Genomic DNA, 17,035 nt, shown 5'->3' with positions numbered 1-17,035 from the left:
CATCCCACAGTATTGTTTTGAGGCGAAGGTAGTAATGACTGTGAAAGGACTTTGCAACCTCTAAATGCTATACAATTCATAAAATAACACTATGATATTAACTGAAACTCTAAATTTGGAACCTTTTAAAAAATCTTTAACATTATAAATAAATAAATAAAACATCCAGTCAGAACCAGTCACCCCCAGAAAATAAGTGGTCCCAGGAAATGGGTGGGGCCAGTGGAAGAACAGGAGAAAGATACCCTCTGGAAGATAAATTCCTAGGGAGGGAGGCACCCAGGAAGAGCTATTGGAGCCGTGCATCCTGGGAGCTGAATGTAAGGTTTCACTTCCTATACCTGTTAGAACCTTGGGCTGTGGGAATGAAAGGTCCCATCTCCACCAGCAGAACCTTCTTAGAGTCAACTTGCTCCACACTGTGGAACGGTCTTTGGAGCTTTATTCACTGAATCTGAGAAGCACGTTGGACCCAGTACTTAAGTGAACCTAATACGCAATGCACAAACCCAGCCATTAGTAGGAACCATGATAAATTATGTCTTCCTCTGTCAAGGATAAGTCAAGAGGGACTTTCCAGATGGTCCAGTGGCTAAAACTCTGTGTTCCCACTGCAGGGGGCCCAGGTTCGATCCCTGATCAGGGAATTAGATTCCACATGCCACAACTAAGATCAAAGATCCCACGTGCTGCAACGAAGACCTGGTGCAGTCTAATAAATAAATAAGCTTACTTTTAAAAAAGAAAGATAGAAAAACATGCTGAGAAGTTTGAAATATCACCAGGAAAGGAGCATGACTGTTTTGTTCACCATTAGAACACCAAGGGCTAACACGGTGCCTATTCACTGTCTATGTTCCAAAAGTTGCCTGAAACCTAACCAAAGCACCATCGCGCCATTATTTCACATCATAAATATTAGAATATGCTTCCTTTTCATGTGAAAATAGTTCTCTATTAGTAGGTTATATATCTTGATTTTTTTCCCAGTACTCTGATAATGTGTTCATAATCAGACCAATAGTCATTAATAATCAACAGTTCACATTTCTGATAAATTGAATGCAATTAGGGAAATAAGATCATATACACAACAGGTTAAAGTCAGTTAGATCAACATAGGATTGTACAAAAGTATAATAAAAATAAAGTCAGTGAGATCATATAGAGTGTTATAGACTGACTGTATCTCCGCCAAATTCATATCTTAAAACACATCCCCAATGTGATGATTTGGGGATGTGAGGCCTCTGGCAGGTGATTAGATCATGAGGGCAAAGCCACCATAAATGGGATCAATGTCCTTATGAAAGAAACCCCAGAGGCTGCCCACCACATGAGGAGGTTGTAAGAAGATGACCAAGAATGAGGAAGCAGATTCTCACCAGACACCAAATCTGCCAGTGCCTTGATCGTGGACTTCCCAGTCTCCAGCACTGTGAGAAATAAATTCCTGTTGTTTATAAGTGGCCAGGTTTATGGTTCTAAGATATGGATGTCAGTACATGACTCTGGCTTTCCTGCAGCTATGGCTATAGAGTTAAGCTAATGGCACATCTCCAAATTAAGAGAAACATTTAGGGCCATTTAAAACCATTATGATCAGTACCTTTTTTGGTTTAGAAATATGTGTACTTGTCTTCCTCTTGTTCAAAATAACTCCCTCTGCAATCGATGTCTCTCCATCACACTGGCCAAGGGATGTAATAATTGCACAGTACTTTATCCCACTCAATGTGTTTTCATATCCATTACATCATTAGAGCTTCACAATAACCCAGAGAAGAAGTAGATCAGGTGTCTGCCTGTGTTCATGCTGAAGAAGTAAGTAGCAGGAGAAGAGAGCATTTTGGCTTCTCCCGACATGGAGGGGGAAGGATGGTTGTTTGGGACGAGGAAGGAAGAGAACAAGGAATAAACTCTGAAAGAATGACATAGCCTGAGGACATGACATAAGCTGATTAGAACCAAATAGGTCCACGATGGCTGAAAAGTCAACTTCCACTAGACCTTGAGCCTCAGTATGTGTTCATCGTAATATATCAGCAAGCTAAATGACACATCCATCAACACCATGACAGTTTCAAGGCTGACTATCAAAGGCCAAAAAGTGGGTGGCGGCCCAATTCCTGGAAATATCCGCCCCTTCCCCCAAAATAGCTGGAATAATCTTTCTACTCATTAGCCTAGGAAATTACTCAGTCCATAAAAACTAACCATGCCTTATTTTGAAGTCACGCTTGCCTTCTGAGATGGCCCACACGCTGTCTGTGGAGTGTGTTTCTCTCTAAATGAATCCATTTCTCACCTACCGCCTTGTCTCACTGAATTCTTTCTGCAATGAGACATCAAGAACCTGAGCTTCATTAAGTGCTAAAATTAGGTGTATGATCTCAGGTGGAAGATCGTGGGTTTTGGCTGGATTCAAGTCCTAGCACGGGGGCTCAAGTCACAACCTGAGTTGTGCAATTTCAGTTTCATCAGAACCCTTAGCTCACCATCCACCCCCAACTTCTGCTCTCCTCCCAGCCACTATTAAACTTTGGAACACACTCAAATCTAGGCCTGACTCATGGAAACGTTAGTCAACAAGCATACCAAGGACTTCCTCAGAAGAGTCTGGTTGAGAAACTTCCAGAATGACAATGGCCAACATCCTTAAAAACAATGAGAGATACAGTGATATTGGTTACTTTGAGCGAGGAAGGCTTACTGAGGGTATGTGAGTGTGGTTCTGCGTTGCTGTATATTCTAGTTCGTGGCCTGGATATGATGAAATCATGATCGTTCATTGTACGGTATACCCTTAAAATTGGTACACTTTTCGGTATCAAGGTTATGTGTTCAATGAAAGTAGGAATTTTTAAAGGCTCGGATATCTTTCTCACTCCATCCTAGCTTAATCCTCCCTTTGTGTCTCGGCGTTTTACATTATTTTTCTCTCCTCTTCTAGGGTGAATCACTTTACTTATTAAAATGATACTACAGCAAAATGTTGGAAAATGATGTGCCTTGTGGTGGTGATTAAGTCAAATCAAACACATTTGTCACTGAAGTGATGGCCTCCAGCTGTTTATCTGGGAAATATAATTGAATACTAATTGGATCAACACTGTAAGTTGTCAGTTTTATATTCACTAAGGTGTAGGCTAAAGTATGAGAGGGGAATTTCTCTAAGTTTAAAATACAAACAGACTTTTTAATTTTTCTTTCTTTCTTTTTTTTTTTTTTTTACTTATTTCTAATTTTTGGCTGCATCACCGGGCATGTGGGATCTTAGTTCCCTGATCAGGGACTGAACTCAAGCCCGCCTCGGTAAGCACGGAATCCTAACTGCTGAATCACCTGAGACGTCCCCGAACAGAATTTTTAAAACACAACCTAAGTCTTCCAAAGAATTTTGCATAGGTGATTTCATCCTCACTCCCACCAAAGAACAAACACAGATATTATTTACATGGTGCAGTTGGTACTTTAACTCCACATGTACTGTGTTCACTACTTGCTTGAGAACTTATTAATATCAATGTATTTCACATTGAATTTGGCTCAGTTTTCACTTCCTGGAAACACTTGTTATATCCCTGCCCTCAAGCCACACTCACAATCAACTAGCAGTTCTGAAGATCAGGACAAAAATGATAAAGGACTCTGAAAACTTATGTTAAATAAAATATAAATGTATGATGTAAAAGATGATGATATTGCAAATGGAAGTGATGAGTTTAAATAAAATTGTTTTCCAGGAAAAACAAAATGCTTGATGACTTTCTATAACACTTTTGAAACATTCTAGGTGCTCTCTAAACTGAACCACAAACTCGAGTTCCACACTGAGGACTGTGAGAGACACAGTGGGAAAAAACAAAAACAAAAAAACAGCAAACACAGCCCAGTAAAGACACCAAGATACCAGTGCAGCTCTGTGGTCTACAGAGTTGCAAACGTGTAAGGTCCACTGCCCCTTTGTTGCTGTTGTCACTGTTTAGTCGCTAAGTGGTGTCCAACTCTTTACAAGCCCATGGACTACAGCCCACCAGGCTCCCACAGCAACTTCTGTTTTTGATTTGGGGATCTTAGTTCCCCAACCAGGGATCAAACCTGTACTCCCTGCACTGAAAGGCAGAGTCTTAACCACTGGACCACCAGGAATTCCTTCTCCTGCTTATCTTTGCATGTGGCCCATCACCTCCCACTGTTGAGAAAGCAGCCCCCAAAAAAGCTGACACCACTTTGTGGTGAGAGAGAAGACAATGGATCACTGAGTTCAATTTCCCAACCACCCCTCCTGAGTGAGCGCTCACCTTTGTCTCCCGGGTCAACACAACTCTAGTCACTGATCAACAATTTTCATAAAATCTCCTTTCATTAGAACCAGTGAAATACACCATTAATAGATATTTTTTGATCCATCAAATCACTTTTCCCTTTTCCCCTCAACTATCTTTCCATTCAAAATTCTTTAAAATTACACACAAAGGGGGAAAAAATGTCAGTCTGTACGCATGCCAATGACCCTGTATCCCCCCACAAGCGCAGCACCGTGTCACACTTTTGTTTGACTCTCTGTTCTATGCTGTAGCACATGGTTGTTCTGCTCCTTTGGCAGGTACAGCAGAACCAAAGGGATTATACACTTAGCATCTGGAAATACTCCACGAGCACCATAGACCAAAATCTGTTCCCTGTCTCTTCCCTCCTAGGCCAAGTAGGTAAAATAAGAAAGAGAGAAGGCTAGGTTTGCACACTCAGAATGGCCCCATTATAGGAAGCCCGCAGGCTAATTTAAATCTCAAATTCTAAGAGCCAGCAACTTGTTCTGGGGCTTTTAAACAGGGAAAGGACTTGGAAGGACTTACATGATAGGCTCTTAACATTGCCAGGTGCGTGCGTGCTAAGTCACTTCAGTCGTGTCCAACTCTTTGCAACCCCATGGACTATATATACCCTGCCAGACTCCTCTGTCCATGGGATTCTACAGCAAGAATGCTGGAGTGGGTCTTCCTACAGTCCTCCAGGGAATCTTTCCGACCCAAGGACTGAACCCACATCTCTTATATCTCTTGCATTAGCAAGTGGTCCTTTACCACTAGTACCACATTCAAATGCTCAAATTCAGGGACTTCCTGATGGTTCAGTGGTTAAGATTCTGTGCTCCCAATGCAGGGGGCACAGGCTCAATCCCTGGTCAGGGTACTAGATCCCACATGTCCCAACGAGAAGATTCCACATGCTGCAACTAAGATCTGGTGCAGCCAAATAAATAAATAAAAATAAATATTTTATAAAACGGAAGAGCATGTGAAAGCAAAGAAGAAATTGCTTCTCTTCTGTCTTAAGGCGACACGAGCATCTGTTTCTGGTGTGATTTTCTTCCCATGGTCACTCCAGAATTCCGCAGGCCTGGAGAGACAGAGCGCTGACTCCCTGCTAACTAGCACACACACCACCATTTCCCAGGCCCTGGGGTCACATTACCCAGTCCATAGGCCCCAAGAGGGTTGGCATGATGAACGTGTCTCAGGACGGACAGCCTGGGAACTGCCCAGCCCAGTTGCCACAGAACCGCCTCATCACGCCTGTGTGTAATTTACACTGGTCAGGGGAAATCATTTCTGGCTATTGATTCTAGATGAAGATGAGGCAAAGGGAACAAATACAGCCCAGTAAGAATGCTGTGTGAGGGAAAGCCGGGAAGAGAGACTACAGGGTTCATTTAATTCCTCTGTGGTCAATAGGCTCTTTTTTGAAACGCATCATTCCCAGATTCCAACAGCATGGGTGTGGCCTGGGAGCTCATGGCTCCCAGGTGCCCTCTTACTTCTGCACTTATCCTAATGGATGCAGACTGGCCTTTATACAGTGTTGGGAGGTGGATTCCCAAGAAGTGCACCAAAGGGAAGTAGTTCCAGCCTGGATTCCTCCACTGCCCTGGAGGAGGGCCTGGCAACCCACTCCAGTCTTCTTGCCTGGAATATCCCATGGACAGAGGAGCCTGGTGGGCTGCAGTCCACAGGGTCACAAAGAGTTGGACATGACTGAAGTGACTTAGTATGTTTGCACGAACAGACAATCCTCCACTGGGAGCAGATGTAGGCTTTCTAATCTCCCGTCCTACTCACCTTTCTCCCCTTCTCCACACCCCCTCTTCCTGTTTATGACTTTCTTCTCACCAGTATTAAGTTAGATGATTCATTCCGCCACATTAGTGTTAAGAAAAGAACAAGAGAGACAGACATTGGGAGGGAGGGAACGGGGGGGGGGGGGGGGAATTAGGAGGAGAGACAGAGCATCTCCTTCTTCTTTGGGGGGCCTTTTTTCATTATCCCACCCCTCAGTGAAGTCTCTGAGTACCTTGCCTCTGGCAACGAGTAGTCAGAGAAAGAATCAAAAAAAAAAAGGAAATTGCCAAATCTCAAGCTGTGTCTGCCACTAATGGAGAAGCTTTGGTTGTGAAGAAACGGCAATTGAGATTAGGGTAAGAGTGAGAACCTACTGTGAAACACAGGGAACTCAATGCTCTGTTGGGACAAAGAGAGGATGTATCTATATGTACCGCTGGTTCACGTTGCTAGAGAGCAAAAACTAACACAACTACAATAAAAAATTAATTAATAACATTTTTATAAAGACTAAGGTAAGAATGTAGCTGTGAGGCTCAGGAAGTCTTTCTGCCTGCCTGGGAAAGGTGTGGAGGTGAAGTGGGTATCAACAGGAAGAAGCCGAGACATCCCACTGGTCAACTGCCAAATTTTAATGCAAATTAGATCTCATCCATTGTAAGTATTGAGCAGTATCTCCCCACAGGCCATACCCGGATTCATTTTTTGGTAACTGACTGTGCTGTACAGAAGACACTGTGCTGTGCTTAGTCACTCAGTCGTATCAGACTCTTTGTGACCCCATGGACTGTAGCCCGCCAGGCTCCTCTGTCCATGGAGATTCAACAGGCAAGAATACTGGAATGGGTTGCCATGCCCTCCTCCAGGGGATTTTCCCGACCCAGGGATGAAACCCAGGTCTCCCACATTGCAGGCGGATTGTTTACTGTCTGAGCCACCAGGGAAGCCCGAGAACACTGGAGTGGGTAGCCTATCCCTTCTCCAGGGGAAATTCCCAGCCCAGGAATTGAACCAGGGCCTCCTGCACTGCAGGCAGCTTCTTTACCAGCTGAGCTACCAGAGAAGCCCTAGCAGTTCTTTAAGCATGGAGTGCCAGAAAAACGCAGGCAAGAGGAAAAGGAATAATTTTTTTCTTTTTCTCTCTTTCCTTAGGTGAGGCAATACTTTTGTGGTTCTTATGCATGGTTTTTCTTTTCATTCAGTAAAAATAATTACTACTCCTGGCTGCTTGTGTCAAAAGAGATTCTTCCAGAATACCTTGACAAAGCAAGGGCTAACCTCCCTACACATCCATTCATGAATACATGAATTACCTTGGTGAAGAATTGATTGAGTTCCCACAGTACGCAAGGCAAGACTGGAGACTAGTTAACTAGTTAAGAATGAATGGCACACTGTTAACCTTTTAATATCAAGAATAACCAACAATTTCCACCCCATAACAGACCACTTTTCCTTCAGGCCCATGTTCTGGCTCTGAAAGGGCAGCAAGGAACACCTGAAGAAGAACAACTTATCACAAACACCACCTTCAGTGCTTTAAGTTCCCTCCAGTAACTTCCCAACCAGGCCATTGTACCCAGAATGATGCCTGGGACACGAGAGGTGTCACTAAAGCATGGACGACTGTGGAGGTCAGGCCTGGAAGGCTACTCAGTGGGTTCAAAAGTCACATGCTCATACTCAATTACTTCCAGAACACTTGGAAAACAAAAACGAACATTGTGAGAACAATGATCCTATGCCTGGCACTCATTATTTCCTTATAACTCCCAACGGCCCCTGGAAGAAACTCATTTTACTGATGAGCGAAAAGGCACAGGAGGTGAAGGGACTCATCACGATCGCTGATGCTCTCATGCTCCCCTCAGAAGCAGCACTGATGCTCCACCTGACTTTGGGGAGAGCCTGGCGCACTGAAGAATCACAAAGCCAAATCCTGAGAGAGAAGCATCAAGGTGGTACCCATCTCTACTCTCAGGAAACCCTGAGAGCACACCCTGAAGAGGATCCGGGGGTGTTTTCTCATCCAAACCAATGACACAATAAGGCCCACTTGGCACCAACACTCCACCCAGCAGGGGCCCAAAGGATTTCCATAATTCCCTCAGCAGCCAACGGTAGTCAGTTAATTTTTATTATCATGATTCATACTCCTTGGTATGCAAGAAAAACCAACTTCCTACCCTCCAGAGGACACAATATTTGAGAGAGTGCTACAGCCCCAAAGGCTGTTTTGTTTTTTAGTTCAGCAGCCTTTTATTATTATTAAGAGACTATCATGACCAGGGCAGTACCAGGCACTCGTAAAATAATGGTGGACAACACAGACATGCCCTCTGCCTTCAGTTTACAGTCCAGCGGTTATTTCAATAGAGGCACTGCCAACCTAGAAAGTGCTGGAGAGGAAAACAGGTGGGAACAAGGTTAAGAAATCACATAACAAGATTTTTTAAAAATCAGTGGTAATTTTTGAATATACTAGTGGTTACCAGTGGGGAGAGAGAAGTGGGAGGGGCAAGATAGGGGTGTGGGATTAAGGGCCACAAACTCCTGTTCATGAAATAAAGGATTGGGACTTCCCTGGTGGTCCAGTGGCTTAGACTCCACGTTCCCAATGCAGAGAGCTTGAGCTCGATCCCTGGTCAGGGAACTAGATTCCACATGTACAACTAAGAGTCTGCATGCGACAAACTAAAGACCCAACATTCCACAGAAGGATAAGATCCTGTGTGCCACAACTAACACCCGGCACAGCCAGATAAATAAATATACATTTAAAAAAAATAATAAGATAAATGAGCAACAAGGATATATTATACAGCACAGAGAAACTTAGCCATTATTTCGTCATAACTTTCGAGTACAATCTATAAAAATATTAAATCAACTATGCTGTACCCCTGAAACTAATATATCGTTATATTATTGAAAAAGAAAAACTGTGATTTTTGAAGCTGGATAATAAGCACATGGGGTAATTTCCTACTATTCTTTGTATTTTGGGGTTGAAAAACTTCTATCAGTCTTACTAAAAATGAACTAAACATGTCATGTGTTGCCCAAGACATTAATGCTGCTGCTGCTAAGTCACTTCAGTCGTGTCCAACTCTGTGAGACCCCACAGATGGCAGCCCATCAGGCTCCCCCGTCCCTGGGATTCTCCAGGCAAGAACACTGGAGCGGGTTGCCATTTCCTTCTCCAATGCATGAAAGTGAAAGTGAAGTGGCTCAGTCGTGTCTGACTCTTAGCGACCCCATGGACTGCAGCCTACCAGGCTCCTCCGTCTATGGGACATTAATGAATATCCCTTAAATTGTTCAGCATTTTTGAAACCAACGTGGTTACAGTCAATCCTCCTAGGAGTGGTGTCAGGGGAAGTAATAACTCCTCCTGTGTTATGAATGAGAAAAAGACAGGATTCATAAGACGCTCAGAGCTGGAAGGGACCCAAGCATTCAATTCTCCATCCTAAGGTTTGACTTAATTGCAATCCCATCCATCACAACACATTAAGATAGTTTGAGCCCAGAGTGAACAAAAACTTTTTGAAGTCTGAAAACGAAATAGGCATCCTTGGAAAGAGGGTGCATCTCTGGCCCTGTGAGTATCAGGCAGAAGAGGGAACCATGGATTGAAAAGCAACAAGAGGGGTCATTTGCTGGTGGCCCAGCGGTTAAGAATCCGCCTGCCAGTGCAGGGGATGAGGGGTCCATCCCTGGTCTGGGAACTAGAATCCCACATGCCAAGGGGCAACTAAGCTCATGTGCCACAACTACTCAGCCCAGGAGCTGCAACTACTGAGCCCTGTCCACCTAGAACCCATGCTCCACAACAGGAGAGGCCACCACAGGGGGAGGCGTGTGCACCACAGCGAGAGGGTAGCCCCCCGTTCACCCCAACTAGAGAAGACCCGGCACAGCCAAAACAGAGAAAAGCAACGAGGGAGCCCTCCAACTATTACTTTGCCATGGTGCTGAGGATTTCAGAAGGTTTCTTTGTGTTTCCTCGGTGGTTCCTTCCTGGGGAGAAGCAAGGAGCGCCATCCTCCATGTAGGACTTTGCTCCCCACTTGTGTATCGGGAGGAAAGAACACCAAAGGAAAACAACCCCCATTTAGCGAGCAGGAACACGCCGCTGTACACTTGCTGAGTTTATCGGCCTTATCCCGCCTAATCTTCGCCTGAACCTAGTAGGTAAATACCATAATTATACCAAAACACAGGCACGCAGAATTAAAGTGACAAATTAAAGCGACAAAAGACTCTCGGAAAGAATCTTCACACTCACCTTCAGTTGACGGACAGACAGCACCTTCCTGGGACACTCTGCGGGCCTCTGCTTGTTTAGAATTCTCTAGCACCCAGGGAGGCCAGCCCAAGACAGACACGGGCACTTAGGGAGTGGAACGCAAAAACAAAGGCACCTGCAGAGCCAATTAGTGACTTAAAATTCCACTCCAAAACCTGTCGGTTCCCTGAGCTGAAGTCGTGAGCTTTGATCACAGTCACTAACTCCGAACAGCCCCGGCTGGCCTCGGTTCCCCGCAGGGAACGGTAAACATTCTTGTGGAAGTGCAAACATATCGCTTAGGGTCTAAAACGGCCTGTAATGGAGGCAGAATTTCTTTTGGAAACAAGCTTCCCTAAAAACGTAAAGGTTGTTGTTTTTACCGCCCAAGTGAATGATCTTTCCGAGGGCAGCCAGGAGTCCTCTTCTGGTATTGACAGCACCCGCAGCGCAGATAAAAAATGGAATGTGCATTTTATTTCCCTACTGAACTCCTGCCGGCTCCACTTTGAGGCGTCGGCGCCTCCCCCACTGGGGAGGTGAGTGTCACCTGCTATAGTTTTTCTCTGAAAGGGAGGTGGAGAGGTGAGGTGGAGAAGGTGTAATTACAGGTGGAGCCTGGAGCATCTTAGATTGTGATACCTGGCGAGGCTTTCTCTCCAAGTGCAGCCCTGAAGGAAAGATGCTTCCCCACCACCTTTATCAAAACCGCTGTCAGGGGAGCACCCCTGTTATTAAATACTGCTCGGCTCGGCTGCTTGGGAGGCATAATCACAGGTGGTAGACCCCGAGGGGAAGCTGTTCAAGGAGAGAAGAGAAAGAAAACACAAGGATGAGCTGACTAACAACATATAAATGAAATGTAAAAATTCGATTAGGGACGTGGGAAGGTGAAAGGAAATGAAGAAATGGGGGTGTCAGCGTGCAAGGGGACTCCGGATCTCTTTTTTAGTCCTTGCATGGGTGGTTGAGAGTCCTTTTGTTTTTCAGTCCTTGGTGGGGGAAAGCAGAAGATTGTAGAAAGGTGAGACATGGGGGAGAATGTGGTCCTGGCAAAGCCACATGGCCCTGACCTACCTGCTAATTCACTTCAATGAAGTAACAGGAAAGGATCAAAAGGACTAGAAAGCTGTTGGCAGTGTATCTGACCTGGCCTTTGGCAGGTGCATCAAAACTGCATGTGACCTCAAAAGATCCAGGCACTAGGTTATCACGTAGGGTTTGTGACCCCAGAGTCTTCCTCAGGATGGACCGGGGAACTAAAGGCAATTCTCAGTCACCAAAGATTATCTTGGAGGGTGCATGCTCAGTCGTGTCCACCTCTTTCGCAACCCCATGGGCTGTAGCCCATCAGGCTCCTCAGTCCATGGGATTTTCCAGGCAAGAATACTGGAGTGGGTTGCCATTCTCCACTCCAGAGGCTCTTCCCAACCTAGAGACTGAACCAGAGTCTCCTGCATCTCCTGCACTGGCAGGCAGATTCTTTACCCCTGTATCACCTGGGAAGCCCCTATCTTGGAGCAGTGGTTAGCAAACACTACTGCCCACTGGAATCACCAGTGGGGCTTTAAAAACAACTCAGTGTCCAGGCCTCACTCCAGGCTAATTAAAGCAGAATGCCTCGGGGTGGGGTGCAGGCATCCCCACTTCTTTTGAAGCTCTTTCCCAATGATTCTAATGTCTAGCCAGGCTGGAGCCATTCCTCCTACCTTAGAGGAAATAGGGCTGAGAATATTTGTCCCCACCGGTCTCCCCAGAAAAGCAGCCATCACTGAGTCTTTACTGAGTGCCAAGGTAATGAGTTAAGTGCTGACAGGAACACAATGCAGAATAAGACAGCCTCTGCCCAGTTTACAAATGCAGTGAGGGAGCAAACTGACGTCTGGAATGGAGGGGAGCTCGATAAATATGTATGAAATAAAAGAGTAAATGACTAAGTAAGTGAATGGCTCAGCACTAGTAAAAGAATAAAGGAAATACATGAAAAAACAGACAAGTGTGCAGAGTGAGGAATGGTCAGTGGGGTGGCAGGGGTGGGGGGAGTCTTTGTAAAGGCAGCATTTCAACACAAAGGTAATATTTGAATTGAGCTTTGAAGGATGGGGAGTAATAACATTAAACATTTGTTCAGAGCTTAAAGTTGATCAGTGTTTTATATACATTAACTCATTTAGTGGTTTTCAATTGCCCTTGAAGTTGGCATTTTAACCCTGGACTGTAGATGGGAGGGAAGGTCAAATGACCTGGTCAAGGTCAGGTAGCCAGTGAGCAAGGGAGCCACTGACGATGACACTGTTGATGACTCACCTCCTAAGTCACTTAAGGGGAAGGACGTTCTAGGCCAAGACAACAGTATAAGAGAGATACAAGCGCTCCAGTTCTGGGCATGTGACTTGCATGGGGAAGGCTGACTGCTTTATAAAAGGAATCTCCCTTTTAGGAAGAGAATTGTGAACGCAAGGAGAAGGGCAGACTGGAAAGCTGAGATTTCGGTGAAGGTGTCCCCAGAGAGCCCCAAACCCTCAGAGAAACTGATGAACATTTCTCTTGAGGCCCCTGTCACGTCCCCCAGGACGTTCTTCTTGAATGAACTTGTCTCATCTCTCCTCTTTTACGACAAGTTCTTTGGCCAGACACTGGCCACACTCATATTTTAATTTCTCTGAAACCCAGCCAGGATGAATATAAGTTTTCTGAATCCTGTAGTTTATACGACTCAGGGGGAACTTCTTAAAGGAAACCAGTAAAATTATAAACACTAGATTGAGTAAAAAGTGAATATTTTTTTAGAATGAAGAAGAAACTCATAACAAAATGCAAATTTTAAAAACTGATAAATACAACAAAACCCCCAACATAACATATTTTTTTCCTCATAGTGAAAAAGTGCAAAAGTATTGTAGCCCACCAGGCTCCTCTTTCCAGGGAATTCTCCAGGCAAGAACACTAGAGTGGGTAGCCATTCCCTTCTACAGGGACTCTTTCCGACCCAGGGATTGAACCCAAATCTGCTGCATTGCAGGCAGATTCTTTACCACCTGTGCCACCAGAGAAGCCCTAACTGCTTAATCAGTTCAGTTCAGTTCAGTCCAGTCACTTAGTCGTGTCCAATTCTTTGCGACCCCATGAATTGCAGCACGCCAGGCCTCCCTGTCTATCACCAACTCCCGGAGTTCACTCAGACTCACATCCATCCGAGCCAGTGATGCCATCCAGCCATCTCATCCTCTGTCGTCCCCTTCTCCTCCTGCCCCCAATCCCTCCCAGCATCAGAGTCTTTTCCAATGAGTCAGCTCTTCACATGAGGTGGCCAAAGTATTGGAGTTTCAGCATCAGTCCCCTGCCAAACAACACCCAGGACTGATCTCCTTTAGGATGGATTGGTTGGATCTCCTTGCAGTCCCAGGGACTCTCAAGAGTCTTCGCCAACACCATAGTTCAAAAGCATCAATTCTTCAGTGCTCAGCTTTCTTCACATACATACATGACCACTGGAAAAACCATAACCTTGACTAGACGGACCTTTGTTGACAAAGTAATATCTCTGCTTTTGAATATGCTATCTAGGTTGGTCATAACTTTCCTTCCAAGGAGTAAGCATCTTTTAATTTCATGGCTGCAGTCACCATATGCAGTGATTTTGGAGCCCAAAAAAATAAAGTCTGACACTGTTTCCCCATCTATTTGCTGTGAAGTAATGGGACCGGATGCCATGATTTTCATTTTCTGAATGTTGAGTTTTAAGCCAACTTTTTCACTCTCTTTTTTCTCTTTCATCAAGAGGCTTTTTAGTTCCTCTTCACTTTGTGCCATAAGGGTGGTGTCATCTGCATATCTGAGGTTATCGATATTTCTCCCGGCAATCTTGATTCCAGCTTGTGCTTCTTCCAGCCCTCCTAATGCCTCTCTGTAAAATTTTTTTTAACCACCAATTTTTAACTGCACAATCTTTGAATGCCTTTTCACATGATAAAAATTTTGTTATACCTTTTTCAATAGCAAGCATGGTTGACCAAGACTTGTTTTGTGTTATCAAGAGTTTTGAAAGGTTTATTTGAGCATCACAACTTGTCAATAGCAATGTTACATTTATCAAGTTATTTCCTAAAATAGCTGTAAGATTTGGGGACATCACAAGTGTTCTTGTTCATAGACATATCTTAAATACCTTTGATTTGATGACCCTTATTTACCAATGTAAATAAATCAATCCTAAAGGAAATCAATCCTGAATATTCATTGGAAGGACTGATGCTGAAGCTGAGGTTCCAATACTTTGGCCACCTAACTTGAAGAGCTGACTCATTAGAAAAGACCCAGATGCTGGAAAAGACCAAAGGCAGGAGGAGAAGGAGACAGCAGAGGATGAGATGGTTGGATGGCATCACTGACTCAATGGACGTGAGTTTGAGCAAGCTCCAGGAGATGGTGAAGGACAGGGAAGTCTGGCGTGCTGCAGTCCCTGGGGTTGCAAAGAGTCAGACATGACTGAGCGACTGAACAACAAAATTTACCAATGTGTCATAACTGTCCTCATTGCAGGAGTGTGGTAAGTTTTATTTTACAGGAAGAAACTCCATTTTGTCTAAACATGGAGAGCAATCAACACTTTGCTAACAATTTTACCTGTCTGATACTTGAATTTTCCCCAGACTAGGTTATGACTTTGTACATTTCAAATCTTTTTTCTTCCCCATTTCTTACTTGTTTCTGGTTCTGGGTTCTGTGGGGGTATGATCGTATTATTATATGACTTCTGGTCTTGTACTGTGAAATGGAGTATTTCCTGCCATGTCAGTAAAGAATGATGTCGCAGCCATCAGCAATTTCAGGCCTCCAAATGTGCATTTCTGAGCCCCAAGGGTGTCCCAAAGAGAGGACAAGGTCTGTGATCCAGCAGCTGTTGGCTGCCGACTGCCCACCTGAAAAACCAAGAAGGATGCTGGCCCCAGAGAGCTGAGATGCATATGGAAGGAATGATTTCAGTAAGCCAAGACACTTGCATTTTCCTGCGCACAGAAGAGTGCTAAATTCCTTAACTTGACATATCTGGTTTTCCTTGATTAATAACAATCTTTAATGTTCAGACTACCTGCCCCCTTTGTTGTAGACTTCTATATAACCTGACTTCTTCCACTGCCTCCTGAGAGCAGTTTCTCAGGGTTACTTGAGATGCTGTCTCAAAGGTTTGAAGTCCTTAACATTCCCACCAAATAAAACATAACTCTCAATTTCTAGGTTGTGACTATTTTTTTCAGTCCACAGTACCATTGTGTCACAATACCAGGTAAATCAATACCATGGAGGTTAAGAGTATTCCTGGAAGCCATACCTACAAAAGGGAGGCAAGAACCTGACTATGCTTATAAATGAGCAAACTACATCTATCCATACCTCTAAACTCAGTTGAAAATGCATACCACCTCAATTTCCCCTTCAGATGGTTAAAAAAAAAAATGACGACCACCCCTCCAGTGACACCCAATTCAAGTGGAAGGAAGCATAATATCATGAAAGGGAGGTCAGAGATGAAAGAGGCAGGACTCTTAATCATTCCTGTTATAATAGCTCAGGTTTACAAATTTAGCGAAAACAGACAACCATGGGGATACATTACAATCCAGGCCTCATCAAGGCCTTAGAAGAGAATCAGGTGAGAGAAGAGTCAGAAGTTTCAGTTTCAACAGTGTTGTAGCCACGCGTTCCGAGAAACAAACTCACTCAGAAGGACGATGCAGATAGCGGAGTGCAGTTTATTACGCCGGCGGGCCCAAGGCGGAGTCTCCTCTTAGCCAAGGACCCCGACCAGTTTCTGTGAAAACCTTATATACCCTAAGTGTACATGCTCAAACCCACCTCCCCAAATTCTCTGAAGCTAGTCTGAACAAAGGAAAAGAAAGATACAGTCAAAGTTAACCCATGATTCGTATGCCTTAAGCCTAGGTAGTTAACAGTGGACAATTATCAATAGGCCTGTGTTCATAACCCAATAAGCGCAATAGAATTTATGATTCTGTTTGGTTACACAGATAATTACAGTATTCTTTTAGGCGATGGAGAGCCCTGGGGCTCTTCCATCTGGGGGTCTGGTTTTCCAGTTGGTGCATTTCCATAGATACTGGGCATATAACTCAAAGTCCACAGTGCAGCCCAAGATGGAGTCCTGCTTTCGAGGTGAAGCCTGTTCTAAATGTTTCCTCCTTCAACAGCTTCAAAGTGTCTATAGATTTGCCTCTGGACATATTCCTGTGCTTTTCAGAGAATAAGTACTGAATGAATGAATGCCTTTTATGCTAGGCTGGGATCTGGGTTCCTAGAGCCCTCCAACAAGTGGGAGAAACCTGCAGGAACATCCTTTTTCATTCATGCCCCAAGGTGTCAGGTCTGGCTCCGAGCCATGCCCAGAACTGAGCGCAACGTTTCAGGGATGATCTGACCCATGCAGGCAGGCAGAGTAGACCCCTCACTTGGTTCAAGCCAGCCTATTTGCCTCTATTGATCCTAATAAAAGTCACTACATTGTGTTTTTCTTTTCTTTCTCTTTGGTGACTTTCTCAAGACATTGATGCACACTCAGCTTTTAGTCGACTAAAATCTTTTCACTTTTCACACTCACTAAACC

At 44.4% G+C, this 17,035-nt stretch overlaps 1 long non-coding RNA gene across 1 annotated transcript in view; it reads right to left on the bottom strand.

Moving 5' to 3' along the window:
* Positions 1-10,638, bottom strand: part of LOC121817871 (uncharacterized) — a 33,004-nt gene extending 22,366 nt beyond the window's left edge. The window contains exon 1 of the long non-coding RNA XR_009598285.1: positions 10,414-10,638. This is a non-coding gene — a long non-coding RNA (uncharacterized LOC121817871). The remainder of the gene's footprint in view (positions 1-10,413) is intronic.
* Between the last annotated feature and the right edge of the window lie 6,397 nt (positions 10,639-17,035).

The sequence above is a fragment of the Ovis aries genome, chromosome 24 (genome assembly GCF_016772045.2).
Source record: "Ovis aries strain OAR_USU_Benz2616 breed Rambouillet chromosome 24, ARS-UI_Ramb_v3.0, whole genome shotgun sequence".
Lineage (NCBI taxonomy): Eukaryota > Metazoa > Chordata > Mammalia > Artiodactyla > Bovidae > Ovis > Ovis aries.
This window is presented reverse-complemented; position numbering and strand designations above follow the sequence as displayed.